Source organism: Hyla sarda, chromosome 1 (genome assembly GCF_029499605.1).
Source record: "Hyla sarda isolate aHylSar1 chromosome 1, aHylSar1.hap1, whole genome shotgun sequence".
NCBI classification, from domain to species: domain Eukaryota; kingdom Metazoa; phylum Chordata; class Amphibia; order Anura; family Hylidae; genus Hyla; species Hyla sarda.
Window position 1 is genome coordinate 252,343,586 of NC_079189.1, and position 21,627 is coordinate 252,365,212.

The following is a 21,627-nucleotide window of genomic DNA, read 5'->3' on the forward strand; positions in this document are numbered from 1 at the left end:
ATGTTTATTCACTTTTAAACAGAGATCAATTTTAGTGTGCGGGTAAAGCACTAAAAATGTAACTGACAATAATAAAAATGTATTGTGTGTGTGTGTTTTTCACTTTTTGTTTTACATTTTTTAGGTAGTACTACTACTCCCAACATGGAACACACTGTTCCATGATGGGAGTAGTAGTACCTGTACTAACTGACAGATCGCCCGTTGCCATCCTCCTGTATAATGTATAAATGCGGCGTCCGCTCTTCTCTGGTCCCCTGCACTGACGTATATATACACATATTCATATTTCCCGCAGAGAGCTGTGATTGGCCAGATGGTTCCAGCCAATCACAGCTCTAGGAATATGTGTATATATACTGCAGTGCAGGGGACCATAGGAGAGCAGCCGCTGCATCTATATATTGTACAGGAGGATCACAGCGGGTGTCAGGAGTGATAACCGCTGTGATCTTTCCATAATTACAAGTACTACTACTCCCAACATGGAGCACACTCTACTCCATGCTGGGAGATGTAGTACCTGCATTAATAGACAGATCGCATCATGTGTCAGAAGCGAATGTCACTCCTCCTGACACCCGCTGCGATCCTCCTGATGTGAATGTCGGGATCAGCTGTTCTCAGGGCTACAGAGCAGGGTGAACAGCTGATGCTGAGCCGTAGGTATACATCGTATATCTACTGCCCAGCAAGAACTTACAGTGAGCCTGCAATGTGTATACAGTATACACATTGCTGGCTTACTTAACCCCTTGCTGAGCTGTGCGCTATGCGCAAGCCCAGCAAGGAAAGAGTTAACTTACACTGCTGGACAGTGTAGGTTGACCCTTTGGGCGGTATACACTATATACAGCTATCTATATATAGCTGTATATAGTGTATACAGAAGACGAAGTCTGCTTACTTCCCTCGAGTCCCAGGCTGGTCCGTGTAGCTCCGCCCCTAGTGATGACATAATTAGGGGGCGGAGCTACAGAAGGGAACCAGGCTAGTAAATCTGAAGCTCTGTTCACATTGTCCGTTTTATAATGTGAACAGACCCTTCTGGCAGTGTCTACCCAGACAGGGAGACTCCAGCTGTTGCTAAACTACAACTCCCAGCATGCTGGGAGTTGTAGTTTTGCACCAATTGGTGGCTCCCTGTTTGGGTAGACATTGCATTGTGGGTGCTCTCCAAAGCGGACAGTGCCAAAAATTTCATAACCAATTTTTTGGGGTTTTTTTTCTTCTTGTTTCAGATCCGTGTATGCAGAGGATTACGGCGGATTCGATGGATCACAGCGGATTAATTTTTTTTCTTTTAATAAAATGGTTAACGTGGGCTGTGGGGGAGTGTTTTTTAAAATAAAATAATTTTTCCGATGTGTTGTGTTTTTTTTAATTGAATTTTCAGGCTTAGTAGTGGAACACGGTATTATTGACGGAATCCATTACTAAGCCAGGGCTTAGTGCTAGCCCCAAAAACAGCTAGCGCTAACAGCCTATTATTACCCCTGTACCCACAGCCACAGGGGTGCCGGGAAGAGCCGGTACCAACAGGCCCGGAGCGTCAAAAATGGCGCTCCTGGGCATAGGCGGTAACAGGCTGGCGTTATTTATGCTGGGGAGGGCCAGTAACAATGGTCCTCGCCCACCCTGGTAACGTCAGGCTGTTGCTATTTGGTTGGTATTGTGCTGAGAATGAAAATACGGGGAACCCTATACATTTTTTATTTTATTTAAATAAATAAATAAATAAAAATGCATAGGGTTCCCCGAATTTTCATTCTCAGCACAATACCAACCAAACCGCAACAGCCTCACGTTACCAGGGTGGGCGAGGACCATTGTTACTGGCCCTCCCCAGCCTAAATAACGCCAGCCTGTTACCACCTAGGCCCAGGAGTGCCATTTTTGATGCTCCAGGCCTGTTGGTACCAGCTGTTCCCGGCACCCCTGTGGCAGGGGTGGGTACCGGGGTAATAATTGGCGGTTATCGCTAGCTGTTTTTGGGGCTAGTGCTTTGCCCTGGCTTAGTAATGGATTCCGTCAATGAGACCAGCTTCCACTACTAAGCCTGAAAATTCAATAAAAAAAAAACCACAATACATTGGAAAAATTATTTTATTTAAAAAAACACTCCCCCACAGCCCTCGTTAACCATTTAATTAAAAGAAAAAAACATAATCCGCCATAATCCATCGAATTCGCCTTAATCCTCTGCATACACGGATCTGAAACAAGAAGAAAAAAAAATTGGTTATGACATTTTTGGCGCTGTGGAGAGCACCCATAATGCAATGTCTACCCAAACAGGGAGCCAACAATTGGTGCAAAGCTACAACTCCCAGCATGCCCAGACAGCAACAGCTGGAGTCTCCCTGTCTGGGTAGACACTGCCAGAAGGGTCTGTTCACATTATAAAACGGACAATGTGAACAGAGCTTCAGATTTACTAGCCTGGTTCCCTTCTGTAGCTCCGCCCCCTAATGACATCATCACTAGGGGTGGAGCTACACTGACCCGGCGGGGACTGGGAGCGAGGAAGGTAGGTGGACCTTGTCTACTTTATACACTATATACAGCCATCTATAGATAGCTGTATATACTGTATATTCCTGTATATATATCCTGTCAGTATAATGGCAGGGTTCTTGGCTCCTGTATAGTAAACATGGGTACACTACTGGGGACAAAACTAGCTACAGGGGACAAAACTGGCTATTTCCACACACCAGGAAAAACGCCAGAAAACTGCCAACCTGCAAGGAAAATTCGTGGCAGTTTTTCCTGCCGTTTTTGCTGGTGGGAAAAAATCTCAGTGGAATGCCAGCCTTAAACACACCGAGTGCCTGGACATCCACCTGGCAAATGAGGTTCAATGTAGGCAAATGTAAAGTAATGCATTTGGATACAAAAAACCTGCATGCAACATATGTCTTAGGAGGGGGGGGGGGGGGCTGGGAGAGTAAATGGTAGAGTAGGATCTGGGTGTACTTGTACATCATAGACTACAGAATAGCATGCAATGTCAAGTAGCCAGCAGGATATTGTAATGTATCAAAGGAGGCATGGACATGTAGGACTGGACTTAATATCAACACTTTATAAAGCACTGGTACGGCCTTACTTGGAATATGCTGTTCAGCTTTGGGCTCTGGTTCATAAAAGGGATGTTAGAGAGCTGGAAAGGGTACAGAGGTGTGTAACTAAACATATAAGGGGCATAGAACATCTTAGCTATGTGGAAAGATTAAAATAATTACATTTGTTTAGTCTTGAGAAGAGACATTTAAAGGGGGATATGACCAGCCTATTTAAGTATATTAATGGCCCTTAAAAAAATTACGGGGAAAAACTTTTCCAAGTAAAACCCCCTCAAAACACAAGGGGGCACTCCCTTCATCTAGAGAAAAAAAAATGGTGAACTGTCTACCTAAAGAACTGGTCACAGCATGAACAGTTGAGGGTTTCAAAACAGGGTTAGTTACATTCCTAGAACAGAAATATAGGATCACATCCCCCTCCCCTTCATCCACCCATACTCCTTCCATTCACCTTCTTGGTTGAACTCGATGGACATGTGTCTTTGTCTTTTTATAGCCATATTAACTATGAATCAACATATATCAAGAAAAAAAAATTAAAAAAGATTACAAAAAAAGATTTATTCTTAACCTCTTAAAGAGTAGTTCCTACCATCTTTTTTTTTCTTCTGTCCCTACCTATTGGTAATCTATCCCTAACCCAATCCCTGTCTTTAAAAAAAATGTTTATAACTTACAAAGTTGTCATCTTTAGCTCTTCTTGTGTTGCTGCGTTGTCCTCTCCCAGAAGCTGACTTCCCCAGCAGGCGCAACGTCACTGACGCCTGCTGGGCACCGACTCCCGCCCTCACTTATATATTTATTATTGTAAGTATTATAATATATTATTAAGACCTCAGATCAGACTTACCCCATAAACAGCATGTAGAGTTCTAATTGAGCCTCAGCGTGGCACTGATAACTAGTGTGCGCGCGCTGTCTCCACTGCACTTTACATGCCGGGGGCAGGGATGGGCTGCGCGCGAATCTAGACAGCCAATGTACGCAACCTCGGCGTTCACTGCGCTCACTCACTCTGATTGACAGGCAGGGAGCGAGCGCAGACTGAATGAATTAGGACAGATTGCCCGGCCGGCATTGGTCCGAATTCAAGCGTGACGCCACGCCACGCCAAGCTGCAGCCGACCACTAGGAGGGAGACCCCTAGTTTTTCAATTGTAAAAAAAAAAACATAAAAAAAAAAAAAAATGAAACTATATTAAAGATATGTTGCAGTACATAAGTACTACAACATAATCAAAAAAAAAACTGTTGGTGACAGTGCCCATTTAAGGACGCAGGGCGTGACCCCGTGTCATACTGGGTCAGTCCCGGCAGCTAATGACACTAACTGATCGTTGTGCCGTACGCTATTATCCCTTTAGACGCAGCGTTCAAAGTTGATCGCCGCATCTAAAATGATAGTAAAAGCTTCCCGGAAGCTCAGTCGGGCTGAGCGATGTCCTGATCATCTAGAACTCGAGCGGAGGCCCCCTCACCTGCCTCCGTCGCGTCCGATCGGCGATTGATTGCGCATAGCCTGAAATCCAAGTTTGAACAATCGAAGGTCGATTACACTGATGTTTGCCGTGTCACGGCAATGATCTGTGTATGAGATCGGTAAGTGCAGTGAAATAGCCATCAGGGGGGGCTATAACAATGCAAAAAAAGTGTTAAAAAAAAGTTAATAAAGATCATTTAACACCGTCCCTAATAAAAGTTTGAATCACCCCCCTTTTCCCATAAAAAAACCCCAGTGTAAATAAAAATAAACATATGTGGTATCGTCGCGTGTGGAAATGTCCGAACTATAAAAATATATAATTAATGAAATGGCACAGTCAATGGCGTACGCGCAAAAAAATTCCAAAGACCAAAATAGCATATTTTTGGTCACTTTTTATATCATGAAAAAAATGAATATAAAGCAATATAAAAGTCCGATCAATATAAAAATGTAGAAACGGAAGCCCCCATAAGTTACAAAAAGGCATTTTTTCTTCAATTTTGTCGCACAATTAATTTTTTTTCCACTTTGCTGTGGATCTTTTGGTAAAATGACTAATGTCACTGCAAAGTAGAATTGATGGTGCAAAAAATAAGCCATAATATGGAATTTTAGGTGCAAAATTGAAAGGGTTAGGATTTTTAGAAGGTGATGAAGAAAAACAGTTGAGCTATACTGCTTATACAGTACACAATGCATATATCTGCCATTGACTTTCAAAACAAAAAAAAAAGTATACAGTAGAGTATCCGTTATGTGGTATTGCATTACAAACTATATCAATCTACCCAACAAAAGGTATTCAGATTCCTGATGTAGCCTATAAATGTGAATGTATTCTGTATGTTTGGCTGTCTATTCATCTTTAAATAATGTGATAATGTTTGTGTATATATATATATATATATATATATATATATATATATATATAATTTTATTTGTTATGAACTCTAATTTCTTCTAATCTTTAGCATTGTCTTCCTCATGTCCTTTCTGGGGTCATGATCTCTGTGACATTAATACAGATGGCCCACATTCTGTTGTTATAAAATCACCAATCCAAGAATTATCTGAGCCTCATTCTCTGTAGTTTGTTTGTAGATCTCTATCCTTCTCACTAATCCTTGTCTAATCCATCACAGTCTCACAGAGCTTTTACATGTATTCTTATTCTGTGCTACACACCCAATTCCCTCTCTGTATTTAAGAGATATTTATAGGATCTCAAGCAATGTTGTGCTGTAAGGTCATGATAGTATATTTGGGTCACAAATCTGTTACAAGGAAATTATTCCTACAGATCCCATGTACATTTTTGTTTTAGATCTACTTTAATAATCCTTTTCATTAATGTTAGATTAAATATATTATGAAAGTTTTGATGTTGTGGACCTTTGAGGGTTCCATGTTGGTTCTTTGCATGCTCTGCCTTTGGATGTCATTTTTGGATAAGTTGTTTGCCCTTAATGGGTATCTTTGGCTCCCAGCAAATGTCAGCAGTGTGAACGTACCCTTATAGTGAACATATAATAAGCTGGCAAAACACATGTAATAACACTGCTAACCAAACGAGGCATGTTGTGCTCTAATAAAGCCTCATGAATTGATTGTTGTGCTAAAAATATCCATCGCTGAACTTGACTGTACAGTTTCTTGTATATAATGATATAATCTGCATAAAATGGTTTATTATTTATTAGCACAATTCAACAGTTATTATAATCCAGACCCTCTTGTCGGACCTTACAAATGCTCTTCTGAATGAATGGCCAAAAAATCCCACAGACACACTCCAATGTCTTGTAGAAAGTCCAATTCCAAAAAGGGGGACCAATATTAATACATATGGATTTAGAATAGGATACCCTAAAATCTCCTGTAGGTGTATTGTGTAGGTGTCACATAAAGTAGTTTCTCTTTGCCTATGCCTTGCAGTTATTAAGGTTGACATCCATGACTAGATCAGGCAATGACTAACAGGAAATAAATAATTCAATACCATTGGAACACGTGACTCTCCACCACCCAAGACCAATGACAGTCTTAAAGGGGTTCTCCGGTGCTTACACATCTTTTCCCCTATCCAAAGGATAGGGGATAAGATGCCTGATCGTGGGAGTCCTGCAGCTGGGGACCCCCGGGATCATTCACGCACCACTCCGTTTGTAATCAGTCCCCGGAGCGTGTTCACTCCGGGACTGATTACAGGCGACCACCGGGCCAGCGGCGTGTGGGTCACGCCTCAGCCCCCGTGTGACCTCACGCTCCACCCCTCAATGCAAGCCTACGGGAGGGGGGGCGTGATAGCTGTCATTAATTGGTTAACTCGGTCATCCATTTCATCACAAGTGACATCTGACCTGGTTGCAGGTTGCCTGTGAGGCAGCAGCTGAGCCAGCAAGGTGGGTGGTAGCATGGTTGGGAGTTAGCATGGTGGCAGAAGTGGGAAGTCTGGAGCCAAACGTGCTCGGGGTAGACCACCTGCTTTGTGGCAGCCTACCTTCCTGGAAAATAGTGGAACAGGGTTTCAGGGGTTCAGCAGTCAGTCAGTGCTGACTGTTTGGGGGAAAATCAGCTACTCTGTGGTGTGGCAGTTTTTCAAGCATCCGGCGGAGGTTAACATGGTCACATGCAAGATGTGTCGGCAGAAGGTGAAGTGTGGCCAGGGTCCCAATGTTGGCACCACGGCCCTGCATCATCATATGCAGCGTCACCATAAAGCGGCCTGGGAGAACTGTGGCTCTGATGCGGTGGTCCAGCCTGCTGCATCACCCAGTGGCACGCCGCTCCCTGTTTCAGCCAGCCAAGGCTCCACCACCTCAGCCAAAGGGAGCTGTCTGTCATAGCCATCTTCTGTCGGTCCAGATGCTCCTTCTCCTCCTACTTCGAGAAAGTCCTTCCGCCAGCATTCCATCAGCGAAGCCATGTCAAAGAGACAGCAGTATGCGACCACTCATCCAACGGAGCAGAAGTTGAATGTGCTCCTGTCCAAGTTGCTATTGCTGCAGTCCCTCCCTTTTCAAGTGGTTCACACTGCACCTTTAAGAGAACTGATGGCTTGTGCCCAGCAGAGGTGGAGAGTCCCAATCCGTCATTTCTTTGCAAAAAAGGCAACACCAGCCCTGCACAATTATGTGGAACAGAAGGTGGGCTAGTCCTTGAGCCTGTCTGTGTGTACCAAAGTGCACAGCAGTGCCGGCGTGTGGAGCTGTAACTACGGTCAGAGACAATACATGTCCTTTACTGCCCACTGGGTGAATGTGGTTCCTGCACAGCCACAACAGCAACTTTGACAGGAAACGCTGCTTCCGCCTCCACGTTCTCAGGCCGTTGGTTCTGCAACAGTGTGCGATTCCGCCTCCTCATCCTCCACCGTGTCCTCAGCCTCCACTGTGGTGTTCAGGCTCCTGAAGCAGACACTGTTGATGAACCTGAGGAGGACATCAGTGACGTGCATACACAATTTGATGATGATGAAGCCGATCGCGCTTGGGAGCCGGGTGCCGAAGGGGCTTCATCATCATCAGGAGAAGAGGGTTGCAGGTTGCCCGTGAGGCAGCAGCTGAGCCAGCAAGGTGGTAGCATGGTTGGCAGTCAACATGGTGGCAGAATTGGAAAGTCTGGAGCCAAAAGTGCCCGGGGGAGACCACCTGCTTCGCGGCAGCATACCTTCCTGGGAGGCAGTGAAACAGGGGTTCCTGGAGTCGGCGGCTGTAGCAGTCAATCAGTGCGACCTGTTGGGAAAATGAGCTACTCGGTGGAGTGTCAGTTTTTCATCAAGCAGAAGGTGAAACGTGTCCAGGGTCCCAATATTGGCACCACGGTCCTGTGTCAACATATGCAGCATCATCATAAAGCAGCCTGGGAGAACCATGGCTCCAATGTGGTGGTCGAGCCTGCTGCATCCCCCAGTGGCACATCGCTCCCTGTTTCAGCCAGCCAAGGCTCCTCCACCTCAGCCGAAGGAAGCTGTGTGTCATACCCATCTTCTGTCGCCTCAGAAGCTCCTGTTCTTCGTACTTTTAGTCAGTCATTCCACCTACAATTCATCGGCGAAGCCATATCCAAGAGACAACAGTATGCGCCCACTCATCCAACAGCGCAGAAGCTGAATGTGCTCCTGTCCAAGTTGCTGGTGCTGCAGTCCCTCCATTTACAAGTGGTGGACTCCGCACCTTTCAGAGAACTGATGGCTTGTGCCGAGCCAAGGTGGAGAGTGCAAAGCCGTCATTTCTTTGCGAAGAAGGCAGTACCAGCCCTGCACAATTTTGTGGAACAGAAGGTGGGCCAGTCCTTGAGCCTGTCTGTGTGTACCAAAGTGCACGGCAGCGCCGACGTGTGGATCTGTAACTACGGTCAGGGACAATACATGTCCTTTATGGCCCACTGGGTAAATGTGGTTCCTGCACAGCCACTACAGCAACTTGGACAGGTCACGCCGCTTCCGCATCCATGCTATCAGGCCATTGGTCCTGTGACAGTGACTCCACCTCCTCATTCTACACAGTGTCCTCAGCCTTCACTGAGCGGACAAGTCTCAGTGCCCCTCCAGCATACCATGTGTGTGTCACGCTGTTCTTCACATGGTTTGCCTTGGCTAACTGAGTCACAGAGGGGAGGAACTGCTAAAAGTGATTCATCAAGAAATCGAATCATGGCTTACTCCACGAAAACTGGGAATGGTGGGAACCTTGGTGACCGACAATGGGAAGACATCTTGTCTGTGCTGCATCAAGAAAGCCTGAGCCATGCGCCCTGCATGGCACACATGTTCAATCTGGTTGTCAAGTGGTTCCTAAAGTGTTCTCCCCATCTGCAAGACATCCTAACAATGGGAAGGAAACTTTACATGGACTTCAGCCACTCGTACACCGCAAAGCACACACTTCTTGAGCTGCAGCGTCAGAACGGAATCCCAAAACATAGTCTGATATGCGACATTTCCACCCGTTGGAATTCCACCCTCTATATGTTGGACCAACCATACAAACAGAGAAAAGCCATCACCGATTTCTTGATGATCCAAGCGGATAGGGGGACTCCCCTGTGTAACTTCAATGTCAACCAGTGGCAGCTCATACATGACAACTGCCATTTGCTCAGGCCCTTTTAGCAAGCCACATTATTAGTCAGTCGCCAGGATTACAGGATGAACGACGTCATTCTGCTTCTTCATTTCCTACAACAGATGGTGGAAACGATGGCTGGTCAGGACACTGGAGACGTGGTGCCGTCTACATCTCCCTGCCACGAGCCCTGTGGGGGCTGAACTGGAAGAGGAGGGGGAGGGGGCAGTGGAGCACAGGCAATGTTTTGCAAAATGGGTGATTTTTATAGTCAGGAGCAGGAGCAGCCTGTGGAGCTACAGGGTGATGTGGAAGATGAGACAGAGGACCCAGACACACCGTGGCCATGTGGTCTCCTATTGCTGCTAGAACATTAAATAAAATTTTTTTTTTTTTATCTATTTAAAATCTTCAATTTAATTGAAAAAATATCTTTAATCTTTTCAATTGGGAGGCCATATGGTCTCGTCAGGCTGTTGCCACCTCCAGGCTGGGGGAGAGGCAGGGGCTGAAACAGGTGGTAGCTCACCTCGCAGCAGACTGCCAGCTCGATGTTAAGATATAAGTACGAGCTTTTTAAACACAGCAACTTATAGCAGTATGTGCCCACTTATCCAACGGTGCAGAAGCTGAATGTGCTCCTGCCCAAGTTGCTGGGGCTGCAGTCCCTCCTTTTTGAAGTGGACACTCAGTCATGAGCATGGGGGTGCGCTGAGAGGCAGGGGCTGGGACAGGCAGTAGCTGGCCTCGCGGCAGACCGCCAGCTCGATATATTTTAAGATACAAGTACAAGCTTTTTCACTGCAGCAACTTATACACTGCAGCAATTATACACTATTGGAGCTGGAATTACTGCGGCTGCTGGCACCAGACTTGCCCTCCAATGGGTCCTATATAGAGATAAGCGAATCAAATTGGACGAATCGAATTAAAAAAAAAAATCACTCCTCTCTAGTTGTCATATATTACCTCTGGAATTACCACAAGAATCCAGTGAAACTAGTTGGAGCGATAACAATGAGCCATAGCTGATTAAATGAAACATTTGCAGTTTCACAGCCGGGGGGGGGGGGGGATGGGGGGGGGTTGACGCTGAGAGGCAGGGGCTGGAACAGGTGGTAGCTCACCTCATGGCAGACCACCAGCTCAATGCTCACCAGAATGGGTCCTCAAAAAAGGATAAAAAAATTAAATAAAAAAATAAATAGAATTAAATTAAAATTAAAGGGGTACTCCGCCCTAGACATCTTATCCCCTATCCAGAGGATAGGGGATAAGATGTCAGATCGCCGCGGTCCCGCTGCTGGGGACCCCCGGGATCCCCGCTGCGGCACTGCGCTATCATTACAGCACTGAGCGAGTTCGCTCTGCACGTAATGACGTGTAATACAGGGGCCGGAGCATCGTTACGTCACGGCTCGTGACATCCCGCCCATTTCAATACAAGTCTATGGGAGGGGGCGTGGTGGTCTTCACGCCCCCTGCCATAGACTTGCATTAAGGGGACAGGCCGTGATGTCACGAGGGGCAGAGCCATGACATCACGCTGCTCCGTCCCCTGTATCGCCCGTCATTACGCACAGAGCGAACTCGCTCTGTGCTGTAATGATAGCGCGGTGCCGCAGCGGGGATCCCCGGGCTCCCCAGCAGTAGGACCGCGGCAATCTGACATCTTATCCCCTATTCTTTAGATAGGGGATAAGATGTCTAGGGGCGGATTACCCCTTTAAATTAAGAAATCTCGTTAATCACTTCGATTGTGATGCCATATGGTCTCCCGACCCTGCCACCACATCCAGATGCATTTTTCTGCATGTCATACTTGATAACAGTATTATTTCTGAGCCTTTATGAAACTGCACTGGCTGCACATGTGTTTATCCAACCCTGTGTGGAGATACAGTAGTGTGACACATGTATGCCCAACTAGACTGACAACAATATGCAATAGGTCTACATTTCTGTCTGTATGGATTTTCTGTTGTTATATAATCTGTTCACATAATAAGCCTGTTGTATGAGTAATTGAACAAGAAGAGGGATTGATGTCAATATCCCAGAATCTGAAATAGAATAAACCATTTAACCCGATAACGACCATGGACGAGTATAGACGTCCAGGTTGGCGGGCGTTCCCGCACCTGGACGTCTATACTCGTCCATTCTTCTCGTGGGTGCTGCCCAGTGCACCCACGAGATCGCGACAGGGACTCGGCTGTATCACACAGCCGGGACCCTCCTGCACTGCCAGGACCGAAGTAAACTTCGGTCCCGGCAGTTTTAACCCTTACAGCCGCGGTCGGAACTGACCGCGGGCTGTAAGTGTTATGACAGAGGGAGGGAGCTCCCTCTGTCTCCTCTGCAGCACCCTGCATCACGATCGCGGGGTGCTGCGTGTAATGCGCGGCTGGCCGGGGCCTGCCGCACTGCCGGGAGTGAAGTTCACTTCACTCCCGGCAGTTTAACCCTTACAGCCGCGGTCAGAAGTGACCGCGCGCTGTAAGGAGTTCTGACAGAGGGGGCTCCCTCTGTCTCTCCTGCAGCACCCCGGAGCATCGCGGAGCATCTACAAAGACCCCCAGGTCTGCCCTGGGTATTGCCTGCTAGTGAAATATGCTGCCTGCTAGTGAAAACTGGCAGGCAGCATATAACTGCAATGCTTTGGAATACTAAGTATTCCACAGCATTAAAAAGTGTAAAAATAAATAAATAAATAAAATAAAAGTGTAAAAATAAATAAAAATGTAATAAAAGTGTAAAAAAAAAAAAATATATATATATATATATATTAAAAATACATTTATTAAATGAATCTAATTAAAAAAAAAGCATAATGTGTAGGATCGCATTGGCGGACATCCGCAGCATGTAATATGCTGCGGATGTCCGCCACGGGATCCTACACATTATGCAGCAGTCACGGTAATGAGCTCGCTGCTGCGGCTGGGTAGCTTTGTGCGTCCACTCATAGCGGCGGATTTTCCGCCAGCAGTCATGAGCGGACACACTGAGCTACCCAGCCGCAGCAGTAATGGATATATTCGCCATGAGCGGGTGCTTATTCCCACAACATGGCGGATATATCCATCAGGAGCCTTAACTGTCACAGACAGATGCGTTATACTGCCAGCCGACCAAGGACCAATCAGAGAGGTCCCTGGTCCAGCCAATAACTTGTAGGGGTGCGGTATATAAATGGGGTCACTTGTGGGGGTGGGGGTACTGTTCTGCCCTGAAAGCCAAATGGCGCTACTCTCCTTCTGAGTCCTACCACGCGGCCAAGGAACCATATATGGCCAAAGCGGGGGTATTTCCGAACATGGGACAAGCAGCTAAATAAAATATAGGGTGCATTTCTTTCAATATCAGAAGTGATGTACAAAAAATATGCCCCCCAAATGATGCATTTGTGAAAAATTGCAATTTTCGAATTTTTAACACTGACTTTGTAATAATTCCTGCCAAAAAACTATGGTGTTAAAATACTCACTGTACCCCCTAGCGAATACCTTGAAGGGTCTAGTTTTTAAAATGGGGTCATTTGGGGGGGTGTTCCTATGTTCTACTACCTTTTAATTTCTGCAAACCTTGCATAGCACATAAAAAAAGATGTACTTTTCAAATTTTCAAAATTTCAAGTTAAATTGTTAGGCTTCTAACTAATTTAAAATGTTAATTAAAAACTAAAAAATGACGTCAAAATAAAGTAGACATCTGAAAGTATAAGTTTCATAAACTATTTGGTCAGTATGTATAAATATATGCAACCAATTAGTGTTAAAATAGCAAAAAATCGTAATTTTTTGTAAAAATTTCATGATTTTTTGCATTGTAAAAAAAAACTACAAATGATATCGGCTTAATTTTACTATGTACATGAAGGACAACTTGTGACAAAAAAACAATGTCAGAATTATCGTGATTGGCAAAACATTACCAGAGTTATTCTCTAATAAAGACAGACATCCCCGATTTGAAAAAACAGGCCTGGTCTTTCAGGGGCGTACAGGTTTATTTGCATTGGTCCTTCAGGGGTTAAAGAGAAGCAATGACTCCTAGAAACACACTGATATAATGTTATTTTGTGTACCAGAATGAAAGTGTTAGGCTTTTGTCACAAACCCTTATTAAGCTGTATTAGCAGCTTACTTGCCAGCATTGGATTTAATGTGTGTTACTAAAGAAGTATTCACTAAAACATAACAAAAACAAGCAAGAAAAAGAACACTAAACAGGGCTGTACTTACAGGCAGCCTTTGTATCCATTGAGTAAAAGATTACAAGTGCTTGGTATAGTGTCCTGGATCAGAGGGGAAATTATCATACATTTATGCCAGGTTTTTGATGTAAAAAAAAAAATAAAATAAAAGTACAACAGAGGTACATCGGTATGTGTAAAAAACAAAATCACAAAATTTGAGCAGTTGTGCAAAGATTTATGACTTTTAGGCAGATTTAGGCCAAGCTTGCCACAGTTGAAAAAGTGGGTGCAGCATCGTGTATCGTGTGACTACCAGATTTAATAACATTCATACCAAAGTCTTGGCATGAGTCACAGTGGAACTCTATGCTAGTTCGGAGCTAGCAGAGATTTCCCTATGTGCTGGACAGTCTGTTGCCGCACAGGCAGATTTTTTAAGAGACTGGCACCTGCTGAACAGCATTGCGGAATATCAGCGGAATTTTGGTGGAATTTCTATGCTCTAAGAACACCGGATTCCAGAGAAATTCATGCACCATTGATGGGATTCTGCTGCGGAATTCCACAAAATATATGACTCAAAATATACTTATATTTTAATGGAATGCAGAAAGCAGAATTTCCGTGGCAGGCATTCCAAATTCTGCTGTCTGAAGAAGACTGCAGAATCCCATTAAAATCAATTTGCAGTAAATTACTGTGGAATTTCCAGCGGAACTCTTCTGGAAATTCTGCCGTGTGAACATATCCTTACAAAGACATCTCTCCCCCTCCCTGCACCTAACTCTATGTTTAGTGCCCAGTGATTATGGAAAAGATTATGGTCTAGTTTCTTTTTTGGAATAACTTGGTATGATATAGTTCATGCAAAAGATTAGTTCAGAAGATCAGTGTATATATATATATATATATATATATATATATATATATATATATATATATATACATAGTTATTTTACTTCATTATTCCTCTGCCTCCAAGACACTGCTGAGATGTGATTGGATACATAGATCTAGTGGACATATCTAGAGTAAACAGGGCTACACTTTAACCTATAGCAGGCCATGGAGCTCTTAGTATTGTGCCCTCCTCAGGAGGTTGGTGAGAAGTGTATTGTGTGACTTGTGAACAAGTGAACATAGATGCCTGAAACTACTTTTCTCTTCCAGCATCAGGAAATAAAGCTGCTGTACTGGATCGCTCCCTTTCTGACGCTGCTCACCTACTTCCTGAGGGGGTAACTAATAAATAGATCCTGCGTATGCATCATAAATCCTTCAAGATCAGGGGTCTTAAAATTAACATTTTGAGTACCTTAGACTCCCTTCCCCTCCCCCCACATCTTCCATTAACCCCTTCACTGCTTTAAACCACCAGGAATACTGACAGAAATGCCTATATTGCCCTAAACCCCCATGGATCCTAATATTAACTCCCTCACTACCCTAGACTGCCAGCGATTCTGTCATTAATCCCTTCTCTTCCCTAGATCACAAGGAATATAGACAATGGCCCAGATTTATCAATGTGTGTGTCATAAGACAGTTTTTGTATTTAACTGTGCTAGACCTAAATGCTGTTTAAATCTATTTAATACTATGTGGCCCTTTATACCTGGCTGTGTTATAGCTAATTAATTGGGACACTGTATGTTAATATTTATCTGGTACTTTTCTGTACTGCCTAGCTCACAGGGAACATTACTATAGGTCTCTACCTACCCAGTTCACCAACTACATAGTTTTAGAGGAAATACTGTCAATGATACAGTTGCAAGTTAGATGTGGGATGCCCAGGAGAGCAGAGATCCACACTAAACTCTTGCACCAGGGCCCATGAGCCTATGTCCCTGACTCCATGGCTTGGCTCTCATAATGGGGCCCAAGCCCATGTTTATGGTAAATTCTAAAACATAAGTTAGGAATCAATGTACCCATTATTCTCTATAAAGTGATGACAAATCAGGCAAAATATGTAAATTAGCCTAGAACAAAGAGTATATGCTACTTAAGACTAACACCTGCAACTTTACTACAAATCCGAAACAATTCAAAATGATAGAATATTCCCATAAAGTCCACATGTTATCTCCTCATAAGGATGCTGTATATCACACTCTTATTCTAACTTCAACAGTCTTATGTGATATCTGTCTATATAAGATGGACAGCTTGAATGTAAGCTTTAATAAGTATGCTTATGCCTTTAAAAGAAGGTAAAGGTATGTGAGGAGAGTAGCATGTAAACTGTATGTGTATGGAAAGACATGAAGCTTGACGCTAAGGTATGTTTTATGGAAGGGAGGGATGAGAGAATATTAGAACATGAATATAACATATTTGGAAAGTTACATGTTTGACTGCTACATGGTATTAGATTTTTCTGTTTATGAATTGAGAAAATAGGTTTATTTAGAAGAATTCTCTCATTTGTATTGTTTTATGAATAACTGTGAATGAGGAGTATGCACAGTTACGCTAAAGGTCTATGTTTTCATGTCTATAAAAGGTACATCTGAAAGAATCTTAAATAATTACCTGCTCCAATGTTCTTGTTCCTAAAGATCTTCACTCATGTAACCGAACAGACTGAGTTAGAAGCTAGAAGAAAAAGAATAGAGCAATGTATGAAGGAGACAGAGCAAGGGCTGCCTACGTGGGAGGGGATGTTACGGGAGAGAATCATAGTGAAGGGGAGGAATAAAGTGTGTGGGTGAAAGGGAAAAAAAGAAAGCATAAGAAATACAAATAGTGAAGTATAGTAATGAAGAATGTTGTGGTGCATTGGAGAAATGACTAAATCTACCTACAGCCCATGGTCCAAAATGTTGCAAAACAGGCATAACATTGCTATGTTGCCGCTGTTCTCCAAGCACCTAATGCTTAGGCTGAAATTACATGCATGATTTGGTAAACATCTGATTTGTGATCAGATTATAGCCTAGCTTAACTGTTTATTTCCCAGTACAACGTAATATTGTAACACTATAGCTGCAATAAAGTCCCACAAAACTAAAATGTTAAAGCTATTCTGAATATATTTGAGCCACAGGAGTAAGGCAAGTGGAGCAACATCCTGTCTTGGACTCTTTCTGCTCCTACAAAACTACCCCTGTTGATGCCCATGTAATCCTTGTTTTTTGTCTTACTGGCTAGAAAGAGACCAGGTAAATAAGAAGCCAGTAAAGTTTAGGACTGAAGATAAGACCCAGATATGAGCACCAGTATTAGATAACCCACAGGACCCTATTCCTTACTTGTTGATGGTCGACTTATGGCCCACATATTTACAGTGAAACCTCTGCATACTGCAAAACCACCACTATCAAGAATGTCTTAGTAAGGAGTACATATAAATCTAAAAATGAGACCAAAAACAACAAAAGAACCTGGTTGAATGAATCCAGTCCAGTTGGTAACTACAGATGCGGGAACTGTTCTTTTTGTAAATATCTCCTTCCTGGAAAAAATTACCAAATAGGCGGGACCGAAGTACATGTTAAGGATTTTATCACCTGCAGGACTGACCACGTAATATATTGCATAAAGTGTCCCTGCCAGATGTATTATATTGGATCCACAACAAGACCTTTATTTCATAGGTTTAGAGAACATTACAGACTTACCCGCCTGGGCACTGGAGTACCACGAGTTTCACAACACGTCCACGAAGAACACACAGGTGATCCGGCAGTACTTTCCTTCTTCGGCTTGATATCTGGACAGCGATATCTGGACAGAATAAGAAAACAACATTGTTTACCACCGTTTGCAAGGCCATCACCCGGACAGTGTTTGGCTTCGTCTGGGGCAAAATGGACAGAGTCAAGAGGACCGTGATGTACAAGGAACACCGCAAGGGTGGGAAGGGAATACCCGACATCCCCGCTCTGCTGAGGGCCTCCTTTGCATGTGTCACGGTGCAGCGGACTTTTGTAGAAAAGACTGGCTCAGCGGGCAGGTCCATGTCTCGCTTGCTTCTCATGCCCCTCTGGAGACAGCTGGGCTGGGACAAGTGGGACAGCTCCATCCCTTACAACTGGAACACTCCCTGGTTCTATGGGGATGTTGTCCGGTTTGTGAGGGAGCACCAGCTGGAAGGACTGAAACCAGACCTATGGAAGCCGAAGACAATCCACAAGCTCATCCGAGCTAAGGACTCGACCGAGCTGGTTCCGGGACTCCCCGCAGCCACTGCAGAGACAGTTTGGAACAATGTGGCCTCAAAGCGGCTTACCAATGGACACAAGGACTTGTCGTGGATGGCCGTCATGGGAGGTCTCTCTCTCAGGTCATTCATGCATGCCCGCAACCTGTGCAAGACCCGGTACTGCCCCCGTTGCCCCTACGTGGAGGAAACATCTTTCCACGTGTTTTGGCAGTGCCCCTTTGCACAGGGTCTGTTGGACGCCCTAGAACAGGAACTCAGAGACTCAGTGCCCAGGAGCTGCCTATCGTACCATTCGGTGCTTTACGGCCTGTTCCCTGGGACCCACGACGTGGAGGCCATCCAGGAGGCCTGGCGCCTTATGAACTGTTTTAAGGACGCAGTGTGGCTTGCCAGGAACCGCCTCGTGATCAACAGGGAAAACATGTCCGTCCGGGACTGCCGCAGGTTCATCAAGAACCTGCTTAGAGACTATTCCATCTTGGACAGCTCGGCCGTTGATGAGGAAGAAGAGGAGTGAAGACCCCTCTCCTTCTCCCATGTCTCCCTGAAGATACAGCCCAACAGTTTGGCCCTGTGATCCGCCCCCTCCCTACCCCCACATAGTCGCCCACACCCCTACCCCGATCACAGATTGTATTATTTGGTTTTTGTTTGATCTCTTGTGCCTTTATATTGCAGGATTGAGCTGAATGTTAGAGTAGCATGGTGTGCGATGTATAGCTTAGGGAACCTTTGCTGTGTATTGTACTATCATGCTTTGTGTGACTGTAATTTATTGTACGACTTGTAATGACTGAACGGAAAATAAAGCTCTTTCAATCAAAAAGAATAAGAAAACAACATTGTTACAAAAAGAAGCAAGGTGGATATCTCGACTAAACGCCATCAGCCCTGCTGGTTTTAATGAGAGAAATGAGCTCAACATCTTCTGTTAAAATAATACAGCACGGATCCGCTAATCCGGAATCCGTGCCGTCATGCTGACCTGAGTGACAATCGTCTTCCCTTTTCCTGGAGTTGCATGTTGCAACTACATTCTTTCATTTCCTTTTGCTCCCGACTGCGCGGACAGAATTTTATGTCATGTGACAGACGTCTGATGATCCGGACTCACACAAGAAAAGGACTTTAAAGCTATTCAATTATGTCTATGCCTCCCTTGTCTTTCCCTACCCTCTTTTTGTTTTGCAGCACAGGAACAAGCCATCAAAAGTCCACACAGTAATTACATATTTACAAATGTGTTTAATGTTCCTATTATGTTACATTATGAAAGGCTCCTGCCCTGTTAACTCCGATTGCTGTCCCCCGGTTCACAGAGCGAAAATAGCTACGGATACGGGGATACATACTAATGCCTGGATGGCATCTTTTCACCTGTATGCTACAGCGACGGCAACATCGGAAGTGCTCAGATCACTACTGTTTTCTTTGTGTACTTATACTAAGTAGCACACTAATTTGAGAGCGAACTGCTGGAGGGACACGGAACGGAGCCCACTGTGACTCTGAGCTTCCCTGATTCGGGATCGCACTGGGCCCGCTGTTGTTTAATTTATTTATTAATGATATAGAGGATGGTATTAACAGCTCTGTTTCTATCTTTGCAGATGACACCAAGCTTTGTAGCACAGTACAGTCTATAGAGGATGTGCATAAGTTACAAGATGACTTGGATAGACTAAGTGTCTGGGCATCCACTTGGCAAATGAGGTTCAATGTGGATAAATGTAAAGTTATGCATCTGGGTACTAATAACCTGCATGCATCGTATGTCTTAGGGGGGATTAAACTGGCAGAGTCACTGGTAGAGAAGGATCTGGGTGTACTTGTAGATCACAGACTACAGAATAGCATGCAATGTCAGGCTGCTGCTTCCAAAGCCGGCAGGATATTGTCATGTATCAAAAGAGGCATGGACTCAAGGGACAGGGACATAATACTCCCCCTTTATAAATCATTGGTACGGCCTTACCTGGAATATGCTGTTCAGTTTTGGGCACCTGTCCATAAAAGGGACACTGCGGAGTTGGAAAGGGTGCAGAGACGCGCGACTAAACTAATATGGGGAATGGAACATCTTAGCTATGAGGAGCGATTAAAGGAGTTACAATTGTTTAGTCTTGAGAAGAGACGTTTAAGGGGGGATATGATAAACGTATATAAGTATATTAATGGCCCATACAAAAAATATGGAGAAAAACTGTTCCAGGTTAAACCCCCCCAAAGGACGAGGGGGCACTCCCTCCGTCTGGAGAAGAAAAAGTTTAGTCTCAAGGGGCGACACGCCTTCTTTACCATGAGAACTGTGAACTTATGGAACAGTCTACCTCAGGAACTGGTCACAGCAGGAACAATTAACAGCTTTAAAATAGGATTAGATACATTCCTGGAACAAAATAAGATTAATGCTTATGAAGAAATATAAAATCTCATCCCTTCCCCAATATCGCGCCACACCCCTACCCCTTAATTCCCTGGTTGAACTTGATGGACATATGTCTTTTTTCGACCGTACTAACTATGTAACTATGTAACTATGTAAGACAGTAGGAGCGCATCACTATCTTCCTATTGGTCAATCGGGTGTCAATCACCCCGGCGTAGTTCTGACACTGCCGGGTAAGAGGATATTACCTGGCAGTGTGTATAGGTCTGTAAGGCGTGACCAAGCTGTTTTTACCGTGAAACGTTGCTGCACGGGCTCCGCTGAGCCCACTTTCCTGTCTCTCCCTGCTCCCACTGTACTGGCGTGATCTTTGTATGTACCGCACCGTGATCGAAAATAAAACTGGAAAAGGGTGAGTGCCGTGCTATAATTTCTATACATAGTATTTTTATCTCTGGCTAAGCGCTGAGCACCACACACAGCAACCGTACAGGATTCCCGACTATATGCTATCAGTCTGCAATACCCAGTGCCGAACACAATCTTCTTTGCAGTCTATTTACTACTTATCATGCTACTTATCTCACCCAGCTGTACGGTATACACCCATGCAGAGCACACCACTCTATACTGTACAGGTGCCCAGGCTCCCTTCTTTACTGACTGCTCCCAGCTCTGAGCTGTGCCAGCGACTATCCAGCCGCAGTTGCAGCTTGAGCTAAGCCAGGAAATACAGGGTGGGCCATTAATATGGATACACCTTAATAAAATGGGAATGGTTGGTGATATTAACTTCCTGTTTGTGGCACATTAGTATATGTGAGGGGGGAAACTTTTCAAGATCGGTGGTGACCATGGTGGCCATTTTGAAGTCGGCCATTTTGAATCCAACTTTAGTTTTTTCAATAGGAAGAGGGTAATGTGACACATCAAACTTGTTGGGAATTTCACAAGAAAAACACTGGTGTGCTTGGTTTTAACGTAACTTTCTTCTTTCATGAGTTATTTACAAGTTTTTCTTTGTTTACAGCCATTGAAATGTCGTTGAGGTTAACACGTGAGAAGCGGATAGAAATTGTGTTGATGTCTGGTGAACGCAGTAACCGGGTCATTGAAGCAGATTTCAATGCAAGACACCCTACGAGACCACCCATCTCCCATGCTACAGTTAGCAAACTGCTTGCTAAGTTTCATGAAACTGGTTCAGTGTTGGATTTGCCAAAAT

The 21,627-nt window shown here is 44.4% G+C and overlaps 1 protein-coding gene across 5 annotated transcripts in view; it reads right to left on the bottom strand.

Annotated features, from left to right (window-relative positions):
• LOC130367859 (excitatory amino acid transporter 1-like) overlaps nt 1-21,627 on the bottom strand; it is a 338,220-nt gene that overhangs the window by 145,116 nt on the left and 171,477 nt on the right. For 4 of the 5 annotated variants that reach the window (XM_056570764.1, XM_056570754.1, XM_056570774.1 and 1 more), the window contains 2 exons: nt 17,469-17,574; nt 16,381-16,443 (listed from right to left, as the gene is read on the bottom strand). The gene's annotated coding sequence lies outside the window, so the exon portion shown is untranslated. Of the gene's footprint in view, nt 1-16,380; nt 16,444-17,231; nt 17,303-17,468; nt 17,575-21,627 lie in introns of all 5 variants that reach the window. The other variant, XM_056570782.1, reaches the window with a different exon arrangement.